Consider the following 14,515-nt stretch of genomic DNA (forward strand, 5'->3'; position numbering starts at 1 on the left):
TTCCGACACCGTCGCGACAAATGACAAAATTGCCCCTGGGGCGATTTTTCTTTGTAAATTTTCTGTCCAACACTTCTATAAACTCCAAAGCTAGTTGTCCTATATCAGTCCCTAGACTCTGCCTCGAGTCCAATTTCTCGAGCCATTTTCGATCAACCTGCCAAATTTCAGCACATTTCGACACTGTCGCGACAATTGACAAAGTTCCCCCTGGTGCGATTTTTCTTTGTTAATTTTCTGTCCAACACTTTTTCAAACTCCAAAGCCAGTTGTCCTATATCAGTCTCGGCTTGGATTCCACCTCGAGTCCAATTTCTCTGGCCATTTCCAATCGACCTGCCAAATTTCAGCCCATTCGGACACCGTCGCGACAAATGACAAAATTGCCCCTGTGCGATTTTTCTTTGTAAATTTTCTATCCAACACTTCTATAAACTCCAAAGCTAGTTGTCCTATATCAGTCTCGGGACTTCGCCCCGAGTCCAATTTCTTGAGCCCTTTCCAATCGACCTGCCAAATTTCAGCACATTCCGACACCGTTGCGACAAATGACGAATTTTCCCCCGGTGCGATTTTTCTTTGTTAATTTTCCGTCCAACACTTCTTTAAACTCCAAAGCCAGTTGTCCTATATCAGTCTCAACTTGGATTTCACCTCGAGTCCAATTTCTCGGGCTGTTTCCATTCGACCAGCCAAATTTCAGTCCATTCCGACACCGTCGCGACAAATTACAAAATTGCCCCTGGAGCGGTTTTTCTTTGTTAATTTTTTGTCTTCCTCAAACTCCAAAGCTAGGTGTCTTATATCGGTCTCGAGACTCCACCCCAAGTCCAATTTCTCTGGTCGTTTCCAATCATCCTACCAAATTTCGGCCCATTCTAACACCGTCGCGGCAAATGACAAAATTGCCCCTGGTGCGGTTTTTTTTTAAATTTTTTGTCCAACACTTCTTCAAACTCCAAAGCTTGTTGTCCTGTATTAGTCTTGACTTAGTCTCCACCTTAAGTCCAATATCTCGGGCCGTTTCTAATCAACCTGCCAAATTTCAGCCCATTTCGACACCGTCGGGGCAAATGACAAAATTGCCCCTGGTGTGGCTTTCCTTTGTTAATTTTCTGTCCAACACTTCTTCAAACTCCAAAGCTAGTTGTCCTATATTAGTCTAAGGACTCCACCAAGAGATTAAATTCTTGGGCCATTTCCAATCAACCTGTTAAATTTCAGCCCATTCCAACACCATTGCGACAAATGACAAAATGACCCCTGGTGCGATTTTTCTTTGTAAATTTTCTGTCAAACACTTCTTCAAACTCCAGAGCTAGTTGTCCTATATCTGTCTTGAGACTCCACCCCGAATCGAACTTCTCGGGCCGTTTCCAATAAACCTTCCAAATTTCAGCCCATTATGACACCGTCGCGACAAATGACAAAATTGCCCCTGGTGCAGCTTTTCTTTGCTAATTTTTTGTTCAACACTTCATCAAACTCCAAAGCTAGTTGTCCTATATTGGTCTTGGCTTGGGCTTTGCCTCGAGACCAATATCTTGGGCCGTTTCCAATCAACCTGCCAAATTTCTGCCCATTCTGACACCGTCGCAACAAATGACAAAATTGCCCCTGGTGCGATTTTTCTTTGTTAATTTTCTGTCCAACACTTCCTCAAACACCAAGGCTAGTTGTCCTATATCAGCCTCAGGACTCCACCCCGAGTTCAATTTCATGGGCCGTTTCCAATCAACCTGTTAAATTTCAGCCTATTCCGACACCATCGCGAAAATTGACAAAATTACCCCTGGTGCGGTTTTTCTTTGTAAATTTTCTGTCCAACACTTCTTCAAACTCCAATGCTAGTTGTCCCAAATCAGTGTCAAGACTCCGCCCCAAGTCCAATTTCTCAGGCCATTTCCAATCAACCTGCTAAATTTCAGCCCATTCCGACACCGTCGCGACAAATGACAAAATTATCCCAGGTGCGGTTTTTCTTATTTAATTTTCTATCCAACACTTCTTCAAACTCCAAAGCTAGTTGCCCAATATCAATCTCAGATTGGACTCCACCATGAGTCCAATTTCTCGGGATGTTTCCAATCAACCTTCCAAATTTTAGCCCATTCCGACACCGTCACGACAAATGACAAAATTGTCCCTGATGCGATTTTTCTTTGTTAATTTTCTGTCTTCTTCAAACTCCAATGCTAGTTGTCCTATATCTACCTCGGGACTCCACCCTGAGTCCAATTTCTTGGGCTGCTTCCAATTAATCTGGCAAATTTCAGCCCATTCCGACACCGTCGCGACAAACGACAAAATTGACCCTGGTGCGATTTTTCTTTGTTAATTTTTTGTCTTCTTCAAACTTCAATGCTAGTTGTCCTTTATCAGTCTCGGAACTCCACCCCGAGTCCAATTTCTTGGGCCGTTTCTAATCAACTTGCCAAATTTCAGCCCATTCCGACATTGTCGCGACAAATGACAAAATTACCTCTGGTGCGATTTTTCTGTTTTTATTTTCTATCCAACATTTCGTCAAACTCCAAAGCTAGTTGTTCTATATCAGTGTTGGCTTGGACTCCACCCCGACTGCAATTTCTCAGGTCGTTTCTGATCAACATGCAAAATTTCAGCCCATTCTGACACCGTCGGGACAAATGATAAAATTGCCTCTAGTGCGGTTTTTCTTTGTTAATTTTCTGTCTATCACTTCTTCAAACTCTAAAGCTAGTTGTCCTATATCAGTCCCGGCTTGGTCTCCACCTCGAGTCCAATTTCTCAAGCTGTTTCGAATCAGCCTGCCAACTTTGAGTCTATTCTAACACCGTCATGACAAATGACAAAATTGCCCCTGGTGCGGTTTTTCTTTTTTAATTTTCTGTCCAACACTTCTTCAAACTCCAAAACTATTTGTCCTATATCAGTCTCGGCTTGGACTCCGCCTTGAGTCAAATTTCTTGGGCCATTTCTAATCAACCTGCCAAATTTCAGCCAATTCCGACAGCATCGTGACAAATGACAAAATTACCCCTGGTGCAATTTTTCTTTGTTAATTTTCAGTCCAACACTTCTTCAAACTCTGAAGCTAGTTGTCCTATATCAGTCTCGGGACTCTACCAAGATTTTAATTTCTCGGTCCGTTTCCAATCAACCTATAAATTTTCTGTCCATCACTTCTTCAAACTCCAAAAAGCTAGTTGTCCTATATTAGTCTCAGGACTCCACCATGAGTTTGATTTCTTAGGACGTTTCCAATAAACCTATTAAATTTCAGCCCGTTCCGACACAGTCGCGACAAATGAAAAAATTGCCACAGGTGCGATTTTCCTTTGTAAATTTTCTGCCCAACACTTCCTCAAACTCCAATATCAGTCTTGGGACTCCACCCTGAGTCCAATTTCTCGGGCCGTTTCCAATCAACTTGCCAAATTTCAGCCCATTCCGACACCGTCGCGACAAATGACAAAATTGCCCCTGGTGCGGTTTTTCTTTGTAAATTTTCGGTCCCAAAGCTAGTTGTCCTATATCAGTCTTAAGACTCCCCCATGAGTTCAATTTCTTGGGCCATTTCTAATCAACCTGCCAAATTTCAGCCCATTCTGACACCGTCGGGACAATGACAAAATTGCCTCTAGTGCGGTTTTTCTTTGTAAATTTTCGGTCCCAAAGCTAGTTGTCCTATATCAGTCTTAAGACTCCCCCATGAGTTCAATTTCTTGGGCCATTTCTAATCAACCTGCCAAATTTCAGCCCATTCTGACACCGTCGGGACAATGACAAAATTGCCTCTAGTGCGGTTTTTCTTTGTAAATTTTCGGTCCCAAAGCTAGTTGTCCTATATCAGTCTTAAGACTCCCCCATGAGTTCAATTTCTTGGGCCATTTCTAATCAACCTGCCAAATTTCAGCCCATTCTGACACCGTCGGGACAATGACAAAATTGCCTCTAGTGCGGTTTTTCTTTGTAAATTTTCGGTCCCAAAGCTAGTTGTCCTATATCAGTCTTAAGACTCCCCCATGAGTTCAATTTCTTGGGCCATTTCTAATCAACCTGCCAAATTTCAGCCCATTCTGACACCGTCGGGACAATGACAAAATTGCCTCTAGTGCGGTTTTTCTTTGTAAATTTTCAGTCTTGGGACTCCACCCTGAGTCCAATTTCTCGGGCCGTTTCCAATCAACTTGCCAAATTTCAGCCCATTCCGACACCGTCGCGACAAATGACAAAATTGCCCCTGGTGCGGTTTTTTTTTGTTAATTTTCTGTCCAACACTTCTTCAAACACCAAAGCTAGTTGTCCTATATCAGTCTTAAGACTCCCCCATGAGTTCAATTTCTTGGGCCATTTCCATTAAACCTGTTGAATTTCAGCCCATTCCGACATCGTCGTGACAAATGACAAAATTGCCCCTAGTGCGGTTTTTCTTTGTAAATTTTCGGTCCAACACTTCTTCAAACTCCAATGCTTGTTGTCCTATATCAATCTCAAGACTCTGCCTCGAGTCCAATTTCTCAAGCCATTTCTAATCAACCGGCCAAATTTCAGCCCATTCCGACATTGTCGCGAGAAATGGCAAAATTGCCCCTGCCACGATTTTTCTTTTTTAATTTTCTGTCCAACATTTCTTCAAACTCCAAAGCTAATTGTTCTATATCAGTCTCGGCTTGGACTCCACCCTGAGTCCAATTTCTGGAGCCGTTTCCAATCAACCTGCCAAATTTCAGCCCATTTCGACAGCGTCGCGACAAATGAAAAAATTGCCCCTGGAGCTGTTTTTCTTTGTTAATTTTCTGTCCAACACTTCTTCAAACTCCAAGCTAGTTGTCCTATATCAGTCTCAGATTGGACTCTACCATGAGTCCAATTTCTCGGGACATTTTCAATCAACCTTCCAAATTTTAGCCCATTCTGACACCGTCACGACAAATGACAAAAATGTCCCTGGTGCGGTTTTTCATTGTTAATTTTCTGTCTTCTTCAAACTCCAATGCTAGTCGTCCTATATCAGCCTCGGGACTCTGCCCTGAGTCCAATTCCATCTTCTTCAAACTCCAATGTTAGTTGCCCTATATCAGCCTCGGGACTCCGCCTCGAGTCCAATTTCTTGGGCTGTTTCTAATCAACCAAGCAAATTTCAGCGCATCCCGACACCGTCGCGACAAATGACAAAATTGACCCTAGTACGATTTTTCTTTGTTAATTTTCTGTCTTCTTCAAACTCCAATGCTAGTTGTCCTATATCAGCCTCGGGACTCCACCCCAAATCCAATTTCATGGGCTGTTTCCAATCAACTTGGCAAATTTCAGCCCATTCCGACACCATCACGATAAATGACAAAATTGTCCCTGGTGCGATTTTTCTTTGTTAATTTTCTTTCTAACACTTCTTCAAATCCAAAGCTAGTTGTCCTATATCAGTCTCGAGTTCAACTCCACCCCGAATCCAATTTCTCGGGTCATTTTCGATCAATCGGACAAATTTCAGCCTATTCTGACACCGTCGGGACAAATGACAAAATTGCCACTAGTGCAATTTTTCTTTGTTTATTTTCTATCCATCACTTCTTCAAACTCCAAAGCTAGTTGTCCTATATCAGTCCCGGCTTGGACTCTGCCTCAAGCCCAATTTCACGAGCCATTTCCAATCAACCTACCAAATTTCAGCCTATTCTGACACCGTCGCGACAAATGGCAAAATTGCCCCTGGTGCGGTTTTTCTTTTTTAATCTTCTGTCCAACACTACTTAAAACTTCAAAGCTAGTTGTCCTATATCAGTCTCAGCTTGGACTCTGTCTCGAGTCCAATTTCTTGGGCCGTTTTCAATCAACCCACCAAATTTCAGCCCATTCCGACACCGTCGCAACAAATGACAAAATTGCCCCTGGTGCGATTTTTCTTTGTAAATTTTCTGTCCAACACTTCTATAAACTCGAAAGCTAGTTGTCCAATATCAGTCTCGGGACTCTGCCCCGAGTCCAATTTCTCAGGCCCTTTCCAAACAACCTGCCAAATTTCAGCACGTTAAGACACCGTCGCGACAAATGACAAAGTTCCCCCCGGTGCGATTTTTCTTTGTTAATTTTCTGTCCAATACTTCTTCAAACTCCAAACCCAGTTGTCCTATATTAGTCTCAGCTTGGATTCTACCGTGAGTCCAATTTCTTGGGCCGTTTCCAATCGACCTGCCAAATTTTACCCCATTCCGACACCGTCGCGACAAATGACAATATTGCCCCTTGAGCGGTTTCTCTTTGTTAATTTTCAGTCTTCTTCAAACTCCAAAGCTAGTTGTCCAATATTGGTTTTGGGACTCCTCCTCGAGTCCAATTTCTCAGGCTGTTTTCAATCAACCTGCCAAATTTCAGCCCATTCCGACATTGTTGCGATAAATGATAAAATTGTCCCTGGTGCGATTTTTCTTTGTTAATTTTCTGCCCAAAACTTCTTCAAACTCCAAAGCTAGTTGTCCTATATCAGTCCTGGCTTGGACTCCACCCCGTGTTTAATTTCTCATGCCATTTCCATTCAAGCTGCCAAATTTCAGACCATTCCGACACTATTTTGACAAATGACAAAATTACCCCTGGTGCGGTTTTTCTTTATTAATTTTCTATCCAACACTTCTTCAAACTCCAAAGTTGGTTGTCCTATATCAGTCTTGGGACTCTGCCCCTAGTCCAATTTCTCAAGGCGTTTCCAATCATCCTGCCAAATTTTGGCCCATTCTGACACCATCGCGACAAATGAGAAAATTGCCCCTGGTGCAGTTTTCCTTTGTTAATTTTCTGTCCAACACATCTTCAAACTCCAAAGCTAGTTGTTCTCTATGAGTCCGACTCTACCTCGAGTCACATTTCTCGGGCCGTTTCCAATTAACCTGCCAAATTTCAGCCCATTCCAACAACGCGCGGCAAATGACAAAATTGCCCCTGGTGCGATTTTTCTTTGTTTATTTTCTATCCAACACTTCTTCAAACTGCAAAGCTAGTTGTCCTATATAAGACTCTTGACTCTACCCCGAGTCCAATTTCACGATCCATTTACAATCAACCTACCAAAATTTAACCCATTCCGACACCGTCGCGATAAATGACAAAATTGCCCCGGGTGCGGTTTTTCTTTATTTATTTTCTGTCCAATACTTCTTCAAACTCCAAAGCTAGTTGTCCTACACCAGTCTCTAGACTTTGCCTCGAGTCCAATTTCTCGAGCTATTTCCAATCAACCTGCCAAATTTCAGCCCATTCTGACACTGTCGCGACAAATGACAAAATTGACCCTGGTGCAATTTTTCTTTTTTAATTTTCTGTCCAACACTACTTAAAACTTCAAAGCTAGTTGTCCTATATCAGTCTTAGCTTGGACTCCACCCCGAGTCCAATTTCTCTGGTCGTTTCCAATCAACCATCCAAATTTCAGCCCATTCCCACACCGTCGCGATAAATGACAAAACTGTCCCTGGTGCGATTTTTCTTTGTAAATTTTGTCCAACACTTCTATAAACTCCAAAGCTAGTTGTCCTATATCAGTCTCAGGACTCCACCTCGAGTTCAATTTTTTGGGCCCTTTCCAATCAACCTGTAAAATTTCAGCACATTTCGACACCGTCGTGACAAATGACAAAGTTCCACCGGTGCGATTTTTCTTTGTTAACTTTCTGTCCAACGCTTCTTCAAACTCCAAAGCCAGTTGTCCTATATCAGTCTCAGCTTGGATTCTACCCCGAGTCAAATTTCTCGGGCCATTTCCAATCGACCTGCCAAATTTTAGCCCATTCTGAAACTGTCGCGACAAATGACAAAATTGCCCCTGGAGCGGTTTTTCTTTGTTAATTTTCTGTCTTCTTCAAACTCCAAAGCTAGTTGTCCAATATCAGTCTTGGGACTCCACCTCGAGTCCAATTTCTCAGGCTATTTTCAATCAACCTGCCAAATTTCAGCCCATTCCGACACTATCGCGATAAATGACAAAATTGTCCCTAGCGCGATTTTTCGTTGTTAATTTTCTACACAAAACTTCTTCAAACTCCAAAGTTAATTGTCCTATATAAGTTTCAGTTTGGACTCCACTTCGTGTCCAATTTCTCGAGCCATTTCCAATCAACCTGGCAAATTTTAGCCTATTTCGACATCTTCGCGACAAATGACAAAATTGCCCCTGGTGCGATTTTTCTTTGTTAATTTTCTGTCCAACACTTCTTCAAACTCCAAAGCTAGTTTTCCTATATCAGTTTTCTCGGGTCGTTTTCGATCAACCTGCCAAATTTCAGCCCTTTGGGACAAATGACAAAATTGCCCCTGGTGCGATTTTTCTTTGTTAATTTTCTGTCCAACACTTCTTCAAACTCCAAAGCTAGTTGTCCTGAGTTAGTCTTGGCTTCAACTCCACCCTAAGCCCAATTTTTCGGGTCGTTTTCGATCAACCTGCCAAATTTCAGCCCTTTGGGACAAATGACAAAATTGCGCCTAGAGCGATATTCCTTTGTTAATTTTATGTCAAAGACTTCTTCAAATTCCAAAGCTAGTTGTCCTATATCAGTCCCGGCTTGGACTTTGCCCCATGTTCAATTTCTCGTGCTGTTTACATTCAAGCTACCAAATTTCAGACCACTCCGACACCGCCGCGACAAATGACAAAATTGCCCCTGGTGCGGTTTTTCTTTATTAATTTTCTGTCCAACACTTATTCAAACTCCAAAGCTGGTTGTCCTATATCAGTCTTGAGATTTTGCCCCAAGTCCAATTCTCAGGCTGTTTCAAATCATACTACCAAATTTCGGCCCATTGCGACACCATCGCGACAAATGAGAAAATTGCCCCTGGTGCGGTTTTTCCTTGTTATTTTTCTGTCCAACACATCTTCAAACTCCAAAGCTAGTTGTCGTCTATGAGTTGGAGTCCGCCTCAAGTCCAATTTCTTAGGCCATTTCCAATCAACCTGCCAAATTTTAGCCCATTCCGACAACGTCGCGGCAAATGACAAAATTGCCCCTGGTGCGATTTTTCTTTGTTTATTTTCTATCCAACACTTCTTCAAACTCCAAAGCTAGTTGTCCTATATAAGACTCTTGACTCTGCCCTGAGTCCAATTTCACAGTCCATATACAACCAACCTACCAAAATTCAACCCATTCCGACACCGTCGCGACAAATGACAAAATTGCCCCGGGTGCGGTTTTTCTTTATTTATTTTCTGTCCAACACTTGTTCAAATTCCAACGTTAGTTGTCCAATATAAGACTCTTGACTCTGCCCCTAGTCCAATTTCACAGTCCATTTACAATCAACCTACCAAAATTCAACCCATTCCGACACCGTCACGACAAATGACAAAATTGCCCCGGGTGTGATTTTTCTTTATTTATTTTCTGTCCAGCACTTCTTCAAACTCCAAAGCTAGTTGTCCTACATCAGTCTCTGGACTCTGCCTCGAGTCCAATTTCTTGAGCTGTTTCCAATCAACCTGCCAAATTTCAGCCCATTCTGACACCGTCGCGACAAATGACAAAATTGCCCTTGGTGCGATTTTTCTTTTTTAATTTTCTATCCAACACTACTTAAAACTTCAAAGCTAGTTGTCCTAAATCAGTCTTAGCTTGGACTCTACCCTGAGACCAATTTCTCAGGCCGTTTCCAATCAACCATCCAAATTTCAGCCCATTCCGACACTGTTGTAATAAATGACAAAATTGCCCCTTGTGCGATTTTTCTTTGTAAATTTTCTGTCCAACACTTCTATAAACTCCAAAGCTAGTTGTCCTATATCAGTCTCGAGACTCCACCCTGAGTCCAATCTCTGGGGCCCTTTCCAATCAACCTACCAAATTTCAGCACATTTCGACACCATCGCGACAAATGACAAAGTTCCCCCGGTGCAATTTTTCTTTATTAATTTTCTGTCCAACACTTCTTCAAACTCTAAAGCTAGTTATCCTATATCAGTCTCAGCTTGGATTCTACCCCGAGTCCAATTTCTTGGGCCGTTTCCAATCGACCTGCCAAATTTTAGCCCATTTCGACACCGTTGCGACAAATGACAAAATTGCCCATGGAGCGGTTTTTCATTGTTAATTTTCAGTCTTCTTCAAACTGGAAAGCTAGTCGTCCAATATCGGTCTCGGGACTCCACCTCGAGTCCAATTTCTCTAGCTGTTTTCAATCAACCTGCCAAATTTCAGCCCATTCCGACACTGTCGCGATAAATGACAAAATTGTCCCTGGTGCGATTTTTCTTTATTAATTTTCTGCCCAAAACTTCTTCAAACTCCAAAGTTAGTTGTCCTATATAAGTCTCAGTTTGGAGTCCACCTCGTGTCCAATTTCAAGGGCCGTTTCCAATCAACCTGGCAAATTTTAGCCCATTCTGACATCTTCGAGACAAATGACAAAATTGCCCCTGGTGCAATTTTTCTTTGCTAATTTTCTGTCCAACACTTCTTCAAACTCCAAAGCTAGTTGTCCTGAGTTAGTCTTGACTTCAACTCCACCCTGAGCCCAATTTCTTGGGTTGTTTTCGATCAACCTGCCAAATTTCAGCCCATTGGGACAAATGACAAAATTGCCCCTAGAGCGATTTTTCTTTGTTAATTTTCTATCAAAGACTTCTTCAAACTCCAAAGCTAGTTGTCCTATATCAGTCTCAACTTAGACTTTGCCCCGAGTCCAATTTCTCAGGCCGTTTCCAATCATCCTGCCAAATTTTGGCCCATTCCGACACCATCGCGACAAATGAGAAAATTGTCCGTGGTGCGATTTTTCTTTGTTATTTTTCTGTCCAACACATCTTCAAACTCCAAAGCTAGTTGTTGTCTATGAGTTGGACTCTGCCTCAAGTCCAATTTCTCAGGCCGTTTCCAATCAACCTGCCAAATTTCAGCCCATTCTGACAACGTTGCGGCAAATGACAAAATTGCCCCTGGTGCGGTTTTTCTTTGTTTATTTTCTATCCAACACTTCTTCAAAGTCCAAAGCTAGTTGTCCTATATAAGACTCTTGACTCTATTCCGAGTCCAATTTCACGGTTCCATTTACAATCAACCTACCAAAATTCAACCCATTTCGACACCCTCACGACAAATGATAAAATTGCCCCGGGTGCGATTTTTCTTTATTAATTTTCAATTCGACACTTCTTCAAACTCCAAAGCTAGTTGTCCTACATCAGTCTCTGGAGTTCGCCTCAAGTCCAATTTCTCGGGCTGTTTTCAATCAACCTACCAAATTTAAGCCCATTCTAACACCGTTGCAGCAAATGATAAAATTGCCCCTGGTACGGTTTTTCTTTTCTAATTTTCGGTCCAACACTTCTTCAAACTCCAAAGCTATTGTCCTATATCAGTCTCAACTTAGTCTCTGCCTTGAATCCAATATCTCAGGCCATTTCTAATCAACCTACTAAATTTCAGCCCATTCCGACACCGTCGTGACAAATGATAAAATTGTCCCTGGTGCGATTTTTCTTTGTTAATTTTCTGTCCAACACTTCTTCAAACTCCAAAGCTAGTTGTCCTATATCAGTCTCAGGACTCCACCAAGAGATTAATTTCTCGAGTCGTTTCCAATCAACCTGTTAAATTTCAGCCCATTCCGACAACGTCGCGACAAATGACAAAATTGCCCCTAGTTTGGTTTTTCTTTGTAAATTTTCAATCCAATACTTCTTCAAACTCTAGAGTTAGTTGTCCTATATCAGTCTCTGGACCCCACCCCGAGTCCAATTTCTCGGGCCATTTCCAATCAACCTTCCAAATTTCAACCCACTCCGACACCGTCGCGACGATTGACAAAATTGCCCTTGGTGCGGTTTTTCTTTGTTAATTTTTTATCCAACACTTCATCAAACTCCAAAGCTAGTTGTCCTATATCAGTCTCGGCTTAGACTCTTCCTTGAGTCCAATATCTTGGGTCGTTCCTAATCAACCTGCTAAATTTCAGCCCATTCCGACACCGTCGCGACATATGACAAAATGGCCCTAGGTACGGTTTTTTTTTGTTAATTTTCTGTCCAACACTTCTTCAAACTCCAATGGTAGTTGTCCTATATCAATCTTAGGACTCTGCCCCGAGTCCAATTTCTTCGGTCGTTTCCAATCAACCTGCCAAATTTCAGTCCATTCCAACATCGTCACGACAAATGACAAAATTGCCGTTGGTGCAATTTTTCTTTGTTAATTTTCTGTCTTCTTCAAACTCCAAAGCTAGTTTTCCTATATCAGTCTCGAGATTCTACCTCGAGTCCAATTTCTAAAGCTGTTTCCATTCAACCTGCCAATTTTCGGTCATTCCAACACCATCACGATAAATGAAAAAATTGCCCTGGAGCGGTCTTACTTTGTTAATTTTCGGTCCAACACTTCTTCAAACTCCAAAGCTAGTTGTCCTATGTCAGTCTCAGCTTCAACTCCACCCTGACACCAATTTCTCAGGCCATTTCCGATCAACCTGCCAAATTATAGCCCATTCTGACACCGTCGGGACAAATGACAAATTGCCCCTAGTGCGGTTTTTCTTTGTTAGTTTTCTATCCATCACTTTTTCAAACTCCAAAAATCTAGTTGTCCTATATCAGTCCCAGCTTGGACTCCACCTCAAGTCCAATTTCTCAAGCCATTTCAAATCAACCTGCCAAATTTTAGCCCATTCTGACACCGTCGTGACAAATGACAAAATTGACCCTTGTGCGGTTTTTCTTTTTTTAATTTCTGTCCAACACTTCTTCAAACTCCAATGCTATTTATCCTATAACATTCTCAGCTTCGACTCCACCTCGAGTCCAAAATATCGGGCTATTTCGAATCAACCTGCCAAAATTTAGCCCATTCTGACACTGTCGTGACAAATGACAAAATTGCCCCTGGTGCGGTTTTTTTTTTCAATTTTCTGTCCAACACTTCTTCAAACACCAAAGCTAGTTGTCCTATATCAGTCTCAAGACTCCACCATGAGGTCAATTTCTCAGGCTATTTCCAATAAACCTGTTAAATTTTAGCCCATTCCGACACCATCGTGACAAATGACAAAATTGCCCCTGGTGCGATTTTTCTTTGTAAATTTTCTGTTCAACACTTCTTCAAACTCCAATGCTAGTTGTCCAATATCAGTCTCGGGTCACCCTAAGTCCAATTTCTCGGGCTTCAAATCAACCTACCAAATTTCAACCCATTCCGACACCGTCGCGACAAATGACAAAATAGTCCCTGGTGCGGTTTTTTTTTGTTAATTTTCTATCTAACACTTCTTCAATCACCAAAGCTTGTTGTCCTATATCCGTCTCAGGACTCCACCATGAGTTCAATTTCTCGGGCCGTTTCCAATAAACCAGTTAAATTTCAGCCCACTTCGACACCGTCGCGACAAATGACAAAATTGCCCCTGGTGCGGTTTTTCTTTGTGAATTTTCTGTCCAACACTTCTTCAAACTCCAATGCTTGTTGTCCTATATCAGTCTTGGGACTCCACCCGGAGTCCAATTTCTTGGGCCATTTCTAATCAACCTGCCAAATTTCAGCCCATTCCGACACTGTCGCAAAAAATGACAAAATTGCCCCTAATGCGGTTTTTCTTTTTTTATTTTTTGTCCAACATTTCTTCAAACTCCAAAGCTAGTTGTTCTATATCAATCTCGGCTTAGACTCCACCCTGGGTCCAATTTCCTCAGCCATTTCCAATCAACCTTCCAAATTTCAGCCCATTCCGACACCGTCACGTCAAATGGCAAAATTGCCACTAGCGCGGTTTTTTCTGTTAATTTTCTATCTTCTTCAAACACCAAAGCTAGTTGCCCTATATCAATCTCGAGACTTCACCCCAAGTCCAATTTCTCAGGCTGTTTCCAATCAACCTGCCAAATTTCAGCCCATTCCGACACCGTCACGATAAATGACAAAATTGCCCCTGGTACGATTTTTCTTTGTTAATTTTTTGTCCAACACTTCTTCGAACTCCAAAGCTAGTTATCCCATATTAGTCTCAGCTTCAATTCCATCCTGACTCAATTTTCTCGGGTCGTTTCCGATCAACATGCTAAATTTCAGCCCATTCTGACATCGTCGGGACAAATGACAAAATTGCCCCTAGTGCGGGTCCAACACTTCTTCAAACTCCAAAGCTAGTTGTCCTATATCAGTCCTGGCTTGAACTCCACCTCGAGTCCAATTTCTCAAACTGTTTCGAATTAACCTGCAGAATTTCAGCCCATTCTGACACCGTCGTGACAAATGACAAAATTGCCCGTGGTGCGGTTTTTCTTTTTTAATTTTCTGTCCAACACTTCTTCAAACTCCAAAGCTATTTGTCCTATATCAGTCTTGGCTTGGACTCCACCTTGAGTCCAATTTCTTGGGCCGTTTCTAATCAACCTGCCAAATTTTAGCCCATTCCGACAGCATCGTGACAAATGACAAAATTACCCCTGGTACGATTTTTCTATGTTAATTTTCAGTCCAACACTTCTTCAAACTCCAAAGCTAGTTGTCCTATATCAGTCTCTGGACTCTACCAAGATTTTATTTCCTCTGTCCGTTTC

This window comes from Olea europaea, unplaced genomic scaffold, assembly GCF_002742605.1.
Source record: "Olea europaea var. sylvestris unplaced genomic scaffold, O_europaea_v1 scaffold8, whole genome shotgun sequence".
Taxonomy (NCBI): Eukaryota; Viridiplantae; Streptophyta; class Magnoliopsida; order Lamiales; family Oleaceae; genus Olea; species Olea europaea.